Below are 9,395 nucleotides of genomic sequence, written 5' to 3' on the forward strand. Positions count from 1 at the left end.
CCAAGCACCAGTTCAATAGAGGAGGAATTCCTATCCACAATTAACTACTCAAGCAAACACATCAATCATGGAACACATGTTATCCTAAGTTTAGACATTACAAGTCTATGTCTGCTAAGTGCTAACTAAGCATTTTTAGCCAACAGGTGAACAAAACAATCAAATGCGCATTTGCAGATTTTTGGACAGCAATACAGCAGTTGCTTGTTTTAATCATAACTCTTCAATGGTTAGTCCAAAAATATCAAACTAGGACTTTTTGGAAAGCTTAAAAAGTGCTCTACAACTTTGGTATTGTCATCACAACCTGATTAAACACTTAGCAAGGTCGAATTGTGCAAACACAACAGCTCTGTCCAGATTTGGACAGATTCAGACTTGCAGCTTCAAAAATTCACAACAAAATATTCAGACATACAAACAAAGTGATCCTAGACTTTCTGGGAAGCTAATTAAATGTTCTACAAATTATTTATAAACATCCCTGGCTGGTTTAGCATGTATCAAGGGTAAAATATACTATGAAGGCTGTGCTGTCCAAAACTGGACAGATTCAGTCTTCACACTTCAAACACATGTAACTTAATCTTCAGACCACCAAAAATAGTGATCCAAGACTTTTTGGAAAGCTTGGGAAAAGTACTACATAACTTTTATAATCACCAAGAAGTGATTCCAGGTTTATTCAAATCAAACATTACAGTTTTTGAAATCTGTTCTGACAGAGGACAGAACACAGCAACCAGTTTGAAAAATTCATAACTCTTAAACTATCAGTCCTATGGTTATGAAATTTTAACACAAGCAAGATCAGAAAAGCCTCTACAACTTTCTTATAATCGACAAGGACTGATTCTAACATTAACTTAAGCAAACAATGCAGCTTCTGAAATCTGTACAGAATTTGGACAGATTCAGTCACTGAATTTGTAAAAAGCACAACTCCTAAACGGTCAGACCTATGGCTGTCAAATTTTAACACCAACAAGATAATAAAGTTATCTACCACTTTTCTATAGCACATATCTACATAAAACACAATTTAGTTCATCAAACATACAGCACACCGAAAACAGTACGTGCAGCCCAAAACAGCAATCAATACATTTCAGCTTCTATACAATTCAAGAATTGCCGCGTTCTAGAGACTTGAATTATTGTAACACTTTGACATTTGTTAGAGTTAAAACAACCAAGTGAGAACTAACAAGTGGACTTACAAATTTTTATCCGTGTCATTATGAGCACTAGAAGTACTATATTTAATTAACAACACATTCTCCCGATAATCGATATCGAAGTGTTGTTCACACAATAATTTGTAGTTTAACTTAGACTTCACATGAGCACTAATACTTTTCATTCGCGACCATAAACATACACATTTAGACTACAATAAGCAAATCATCGTGACTACGAGCTTAACCAAGTCATCTATTAATTCGGCTAACTAGCGCAACAACATAGGCCGCTATACATCCTACACGTCGGCTTGCCTCTTATCATCGCAATCTGAAACAACACATATATAACAAACACTTAACGAAATCGACTCCTATTTAACATGAGTTGGCTAATCACAGTAGAAGACCTAGCGAACCATTTTAGACATCGTAACTCAAGAACATGGGTTGGAGCCGATTGATCAGTATTTCTCAACCATTGCTCAACTTGAATTAGTTAACACACAAGTCACCTAAATAGCACATTTTTGGGGTCTATCGTGGAGGCATTTACACACGGCGTAAAACTCCATAAGACTACATTTGCTACTGGCATCAACAATACCTACCGACCTATTATTCACCATACGAACGCAGTTACACGCCGCCTACTAGTTTTTAACATAATCCTCATATAGCTCGGAATTCCAACTACTCACTAACAATAAATCACGCACGACCACTACCACATCGACCGGTTAATTTATTTGGACACCGCCTAGCGTACCACTAGTACCCCGCATTTTGACTCGACATATAAACATAGAGGAAGCGATGACTACTTCGGCATGTCACCACCTCTCTATTTAAGCAAAGACAATTTCCACCTAGAACGACTGAACATCCCCATCGAGCACACCTTATTTTACTATGTCTCGCATACAACCATATTGTGGCGTGCACTCGAGACACTACCGATTAACTTAACGCAATTACCACTACAATGCACTTCGATATACACGTTCGACATCACGGTGCTTCGACAAACCCACACTTCTAATCTATTTATCACATCCAACCAACACCACATGCCCACTGCACTCTTATGACCAATTTTAGCGCAATATTTATAACAACTATCGACTAGACGAGTGAACCACCAAACTGATTATTTGCACATCTCATCTTCAAACAACAACATGTCGCATAACTTATATTTTCAATCTACTCTAACCTACACCAACGATGAATACATAAAATATAATTATCTTAGACTAACTCATTGGCCGACTACGGAATTCACCGAGCATGCTTTAGGCTTTATTTAAATTTGCCGCGCGAACACAATATTTTACGACGAAGCATTTTAACAATCAATTAATACATCCGCGACCAATTCCTATGACGTACAAAATAACTATCGCAGCCACACATATTCAACATTAATATACACCATATTTGTATGCATGCCATCAATCGAAACACATCAATAGTAAATCATAAGTCTATCAACCTGTCAAACTCGGATTCGGGTTGCACATGCGTCCACGGTTTAGGGGCTTCACCAAAACATGCATCGCGCGCGGCTCCACGGCAACGTCTAGCTGCGATTAACATTACTCAGTGGTTCAACAGTTTTACCGCGCACAAAAAAAAATGACAGCAGCAAGGGCAGCGAGGAATCTCACCGAGGACTTACGGCGTCGCGGATGGGGCTGCGCAAAACAGCAAACACCCGGCGGGCATCCCGGCGGGCTGTTCGCTGCGCAGCACAAAGCAGCGAGCCGCGCGGAGACGTCGGAGCTGCTGCGCAAAACATCGAACATGTAGCGCGCGACTTCTTGTTGCAGACCATGGCCACGGGGAGGCTGCTGCGCGCTGTCCTTGGGAGGCAGTCGCAGCAAGGAAAAGCTCGCGACCATGGAGAAATGGAGCTGTGCAGGGAGGGGCGCTGGCTTCCTGCGCGACGTCCATGGCAGGGGGATCCGGCCATGGCGTGCTCCTGGCAGGGGGCGAGCTCAGCCACGACAAGCGCAGGGAAGGGGAGGGAGATGCTGCTGCTGTTTTTGGATTGAAGAACTGGGCGCAGGGAACTCGGACACCATGGACAGGGAAGTGCGCAGGCTGCTGCACGGCTGTGAAGAAGACAGGGAGGGTGCCATTGGAAGGGACGTGCAGGGCTGCCGCGTTCCAGGGAGAAGGAGTAGGGGAACAGGGAGGAAGAAAGGAGGTCGACCATGGACAGGGAGGTTCGCAGGAACACCATGGACGACGGCGAAGAGGATGTCGCTGGGGAATGGGAGCCGCTGCTCGCCTGCAGGGGACGCCATGGAGCAGGGGAACAGCAAGCTCAGCCTGCTGGGAGGAAGATGAACAGTGAAGGCGTTGGAAAAAATTTCTGGGCGCCATCCATGGGAGAAGAGCAGGAGCTCAGGGTACCGAGCAGCGGGAGGAGGGAGCTCGTAGGGAGGGGCTGGAGCTTGGCGGCCATGGGAGGCTGCTGCTGCCGTGTGCCATGAGCAGAGAAGAAGGAAGCTACGCGTGAGAGGAGAAGGCAGGGAAAAAAAGAAGGTGGCGGCTAGGGGGTAGGTGAATAAATGCCAAGTGCAAGTGAGGGGTCCTTCTATTTATAGAAGAGCTCTAGGGTTAGGGTTTTAAATGGGCCAATTGGACTGGAATGGACTTGGCCCAAAACACAAAATCGGGCTGCGCTAAATATTTTTCGGAATAAAAACGCTCCCGCGGAATTCGTTTCGACAGAGAACAGAGCGAATTAGAGTTTCGGCGAACGGACGATTGAGCGATTAATCCGACCGAGAGTTTGATTTGAATTTACTCGGAAATAATTCCTCGCGCACTAATTTAGAAATAAATGTTTCTCTCAGACTTCTGATCAGCTTCGGATTTTTGATTGAAAGATACAAATCGTGACATTTAAAATCATCGCCGATGTTGATTTTTAAATTGAGATCGAACACAGAGGTATAAAGTCGAGTCGGATAAGAATTAATTAGAGGGCGACATACTGAGTATCCCGTTGGAGAATACGGACCCGGATAAAATAGTCGAACATAGATCGAAGTTTTGAGGAATTAGATTCGGGCTCAGATCAGATAACAGTCGTCGAGAGTTTGATTTAAAGAGCTTCAGATGAGATTTATTATTCGAGAATGATCTTCGAGTTTGCATTCGTGCTGAGGATAAAAGTTTTAACACGCTCCAAAATTGGCTGTTTCTCGCGATCGATTAACTCTGAATTCGGTGAACTTCCAAGAGAAAGCCTGATAAACAGAGATAGGCACGATCGAGAAATAGAAATTTTTACTGAGCATCCGAAATTAGGATAAATCTCTCGACATAACACGAAATAAACACCTGGGGTGTCACATGTTGTATCATCCCCAGGTTTAATTTCTCCATTTCTTGACATAATGTGGTGTCCAGAGTCCTTATTGTAAGACAATGGCAAGAATCCTTGTGACTTAGTGCATCTGCCACCATGTTGGCCTTTCCTGGGTGATAGTGGATTTCTAATTCATAATCCTTAATCAGCTCAAGCCATCTTCTCTGCCTCATGTTTAGTTCTGATTGGGTAAAAATATACTTCAAACTTTTATGATCTGTATATATATGGCAGATATTTCCCAGTAGATAATGACGCCATATTTTAAGGGCATGAACCACAACAGCTAATTCTAAGTCATGAGTTGGATAATGTTCCTCATGCCAGCGCAACTGTCTTGAAGCATATGCTATAACTCGGCCCTCTTGCATTAAGACACATCCGAGACCACTGCCCGATGCGTCACAGTACACATCAAAAGGCTTTTCAATGTCCGGTTGAGCCAATACCGGAGCAGTGGTCAATAATACCTTCAGCTGCTCGAAGGCTTCGTTGCATCTTGAGGACCAGTTACATTTTGTATCATTCTTCAATAGACTTGTGATTGGCTTCACAATCTTGGAGAAATCCGGAATAAATCTGTGGTAATAGCCAGCCAGCCTAAGGAAACTTCGGACTTGATGTACAGTGGTTGGTGGTTTCCACTCTAGAATATCCTTGACCTTGGTGGGATCAATTGCAATCCCATTTGCAGACAATACATGTCCCAAAAATTGGATTTCCTCCAACCAAAACGCGCATTTGCTGAATTTAGCATATAATTGGTGTCCCCTTAAGCGCGTTAATACGATCCGTAAATGTTTAGCATGCTCCTCTTCATTCTTGGAATAGATCAAGATATCATCAATGAAGACCACCACAAATTTATCCAACTCGGGCATAAACACCGAGTTCATTAGATATGTGAAGTGGGCAGGAGCATTTGTCAATCCGAAGGACATAACCAAATATTCGAATAATCCATACCGCGTAGTAAATGTGGTCTTAGGTATATCTTCGGGTCGAATACGGATCTGATGATAGCCCGATCTGAGGTCAATCTTGGAGAATACCCGAGCTCCGGTAAGTTGATCGAATAAGATATCGATCCAGGGAAGAGGGTACTTGTTCTTGATAGTGACCTCATTAAGGGGTCTGTAGTCCACGCACATTCGAAGTGTTTGATCCTTCTTCTTGACAAAGATTGCGGGACATCCCCAAGGTGATGAGCTGGGCCGAATGAATCCCTTCTCAAGCAAGTCTTGTAGTTGCGTCTTGAGCTCTGCCAATTCATTTGGTGGCATCCGGTACAACCTTCTGGAAATAGGAGTTGTACCGGGCTTCAGTTCGATCACAATCTCTACATCCCTTTCTGGAGGTAATCCAGGCAGATCTTCAGGAAATACATCCGGAAATTCACATACTACCAGAATATCCTAGATTTCTGGTATGATAGCTTCATAGACCCGTCCAAATAGTTTGGCTGGGACAGCTATAGGGATGGACAAGAGAACCTCTTCATGGCCATGGCTCAACTTGATAGTCCTTAAGTCAGTGTTGAGGATAGCTTTATGCTGGGCTAACCAATTCATGCCCAGAATTACATCTATATCTTGGCCTTTCAAAACAACCATGTTGGTCGGAAAATCCCGTTCAGGCAATGTTACTGGCACATGGAAGGCTACTTCCTTAGTAAATATTTGTCCCCCGGGCGAATGGATGATAAACCCTTCCCTTGATTCAGTGCAAGGAATGCAATGTTTTTCCACGAATTTCTTGCTTATGAATGTATGTGAAGCACCAAAATCAAAGAGAATAACTACTGGGTGATTGGCCACAAGGAACATACCCATCATTACCGGCTCTCCTTCCGGTGTAGTGGCCACTTGAGTGTAATAAATTCGCCGAGTCTTCTTGACATTTTTGCCCGCTGAATTATTAGCCTTGTTCCCTTTGCCTTGATTGGAGCTCCCAGAATTCTATTGATTGTTGAACTTATTCTGCTTCGAATATGGATAGTCTTTATAAAATGACCAGACTTCCCACAGTTGAAGCAGCCGGTTGAGGAACTAGGGAGGGCGGGGAAACGAGCACCAGGGGCACTCGACTGATTTGTAGAAGTGGGGGCAGTGGTAGGACGAATGAAAACAGGCTGTTTGAACGGATAGGAGGGTGGACGAGGCGAAGAACGATTCTAATTAAAAGGTCGGATTACCATCCTGGTTCGCTTCTCAGGTCCCTGATTGGACATGTCACCTCCAAATCCCTTTGATTTTCCTTGGCCTGTATTCTTGGCTTCTACTGCCAGCGCTGTACTGACAGCTCTGATGTAAGTAAGGTCTAGGCAGGTGGCCATTTTCCGTTGGAGCCGGTCGTTGCGTCCTCTCATGAAGCAATTCTTCTTTTTCAGGTTAGTGTTTACTTGGTCAATCGCATATTGGGATAAATGATTAAACTTGTTGAGGTAATGCATCATAGTATCCCCTCCTTGTTTTAGTCGAATAAATTCCTCTTGTTTCATGTGAAGCACTCCTTCTGGAATATAGTGTTCACGGAATGCTAGCTTAAGTTCATCCCAAGTGACCTGATGTCCGGCTGGTTGAACTGCCACAAAATTTCCCCACCAGGTACTGGCAAGGCCTCTCAGTTGTTGGGCAGCGAACAACGGCTTCTGTGTTTTTGTGCAACGGATTAATCCAAACTTCTGCTCCATTACCCTGATCCACTCATCAGCTTCAAGAGGGTCTTCAGCTTTAACAAAGAGTGGGGGGGGGCGTGTTTCAGAAAATTATAGATATGAGGTTTCACGCGGTCCCTATAGAGGAGCTCTTCCGCCATGCTGTTGGAATTGATTACCCGCCATCTCATGTAAGAAGCGGGTATTATCGGCAGCTCGGCCAGCGTTGGTGGTACAGGTGGCGGATTAGGAGTATCTTCCCGACCACAGGAAGTCCCTGCACCGTCATGCGCACGAGTCCTTGATGGCATCTGAGGCAAAGAAACATTTGGGAAAAATATAACATGCCAATACACACCATCATTTTACATTACCAAGATGTAATGATACAGACTCAAGTGTCCAACATGACTTCATTACTTATTTTACATAGGTATAGTTTTTGTCGGTACCCTGAAACTAGGGTACCCCTTACTACAGTATGAAGACGCGGTACCCACACGTCTATCTCTAGTCGCGTGGTAAACAACACCCGACCCCACCACGTGGATGGCTCCGGGGCCGCCACGTGGCTAGAGAAGACAATATACTCCAAGGTATCAACAGTGGGTCTGGACCCCCATGGGAAAGTGCCGAACCCCTGTATATACAAACCGGACCTCCGGGTAAGGTCCAGGACCTCCACTGGCGCAAACTGAACCCCTAGGATGGGTTCCGGACCCCTCTGTGTAGGGTCCGGGCCACTCACAGCAGGGTCCCGTGATTCTGGGATAAAGAATACCCAGGCCTTAATCAAGGCCAGGCGGGGGTCTGGAGCCGACACGTGTCCAGACCATACCGTGTACGCTTCTGCTCCCCGCTCAGGCAGAGCCCCGATGCTGCCACGTGGCACGGTGCACGTGACGTAAGCCAACGGGCGGAGCCTGACGTAAGGCCTCTAGGCTGCGCGGGCTCTACATTTATTGCGGACAAGGCGCGCCGCCTGTCCATTCCACTGGCAGGCGATGTGCCGCCTCGGCATTTATTGAGCCCTGTCCATTCCACTGGCAGGCGATGTGCCGCCTCCGCATTTAATGAGACCTGTCCATTCCGCGGGAAGGCGGCGACCAGTCCATTCCGCAGGCGGCGTGCCTGTCCATTCCCCTGGCAGGCAGTACGCCCATGCTACCGCGTGCACTACGCCCATCATTACTCGCGCGTTACCAAGGAAGCAGCCGCAACATATCAATACTGCATGGACTACAGACAACATGGCGCCAGGAGATTGCTCAGGCGTACTCGCACTAGTTACTTCTATAATGTATTCCCTCCGTTTTGCTCCTGGGCCCACATGTTGGGGCTCAACATCCTTGTACGTGCCCCCTTGAGCTATAAGAGGGAGGGTACCTGACGTTACAAGGCAGATCCACACGGACTCTCAGACTCACAAGTTCATACAAGCTCTCAAGCTCACAGTCTCAATACAATACACAGTGGAGTAGGGTGTTACGCTCCGGCGGCCTGAACCACTCTAAACCCTTGTGTGTTCTTGTGTTCATCCCGAATCCACCTAACAGGCAAAACGCTTAGGCCCCCTCCTCATCTTAGGATTTAGGGCGGGTGCGTTCCGCCACCCGGCCGGAGAATTTCCTCTCCGACATTTGGCGCGCCAGGTAGGGGGCCTGACATTAGGTTTTTGCTTGTTTTCTTGCTTGACACCATGGTCCAGATCGTCGAGCACCATGATTTCGATCCCGAAGACTTCCCGATGGAGGAAGAAGCTGCGTCTTCCACGCCTCGGGCGTCCAGCCGCCCTGCGCCTGGTGCTGCTGCTGTGCGCTCTGCGCGGCAGCACACTCCTGCGCAGACGTCCAGGGCATCAAGGTCTGCGCCTGGGGCCTTGTCTGTAGTCAGGGAGTTGCTACGCTACCCTCCTAGCTCCACGGCCTTGTCGGGGGCCATGAAGCAGTGGCGTGACGATGTCGACCGTCTGCTCGGCATGCCGCATTCTAGCTCAGCTAGGCCCAGGCCTCGGTCATCCCGGCGTCAACATGAGGCGTCGGCGTCAGTGCGCTCACCCTCGGTGAGGGCCGCACCGACTGAGGACCTGCGGGCGAAGCTCAACCGCAGACGTGCGGGAGAGGATGCTCTAGTCTCTCTGGAGAGGCATGATGACCTGCGGGCAGAACTCAAC

At 46.5% G+C, this 9,395-nt stretch overlaps 1 pseudogene; it reads right to left on the reverse strand.

Moving 5' to 3' along the window:
- Positions 1-2,472: 2,472 nt before the first annotated feature.
- On the reverse strand, positions 2,473-3,137 carry LOC103631130 (uncharacterized; annotated as a pseudogene).
- Between the last annotated feature and the right edge of the window lie 6,258 nt (positions 3,138-9,395).

This window comes from Zea mays, chromosome 6 (assembly GCF_902167145.1).
Source record: "Zea mays cultivar B73 chromosome 6, Zm-B73-REFERENCE-NAM-5.0, whole genome shotgun sequence".
In the NCBI taxonomy this organism is placed as follows: Eukaryota; Viridiplantae; Streptophyta; class Magnoliopsida; order Poales; family Poaceae; genus Zea; species Zea mays.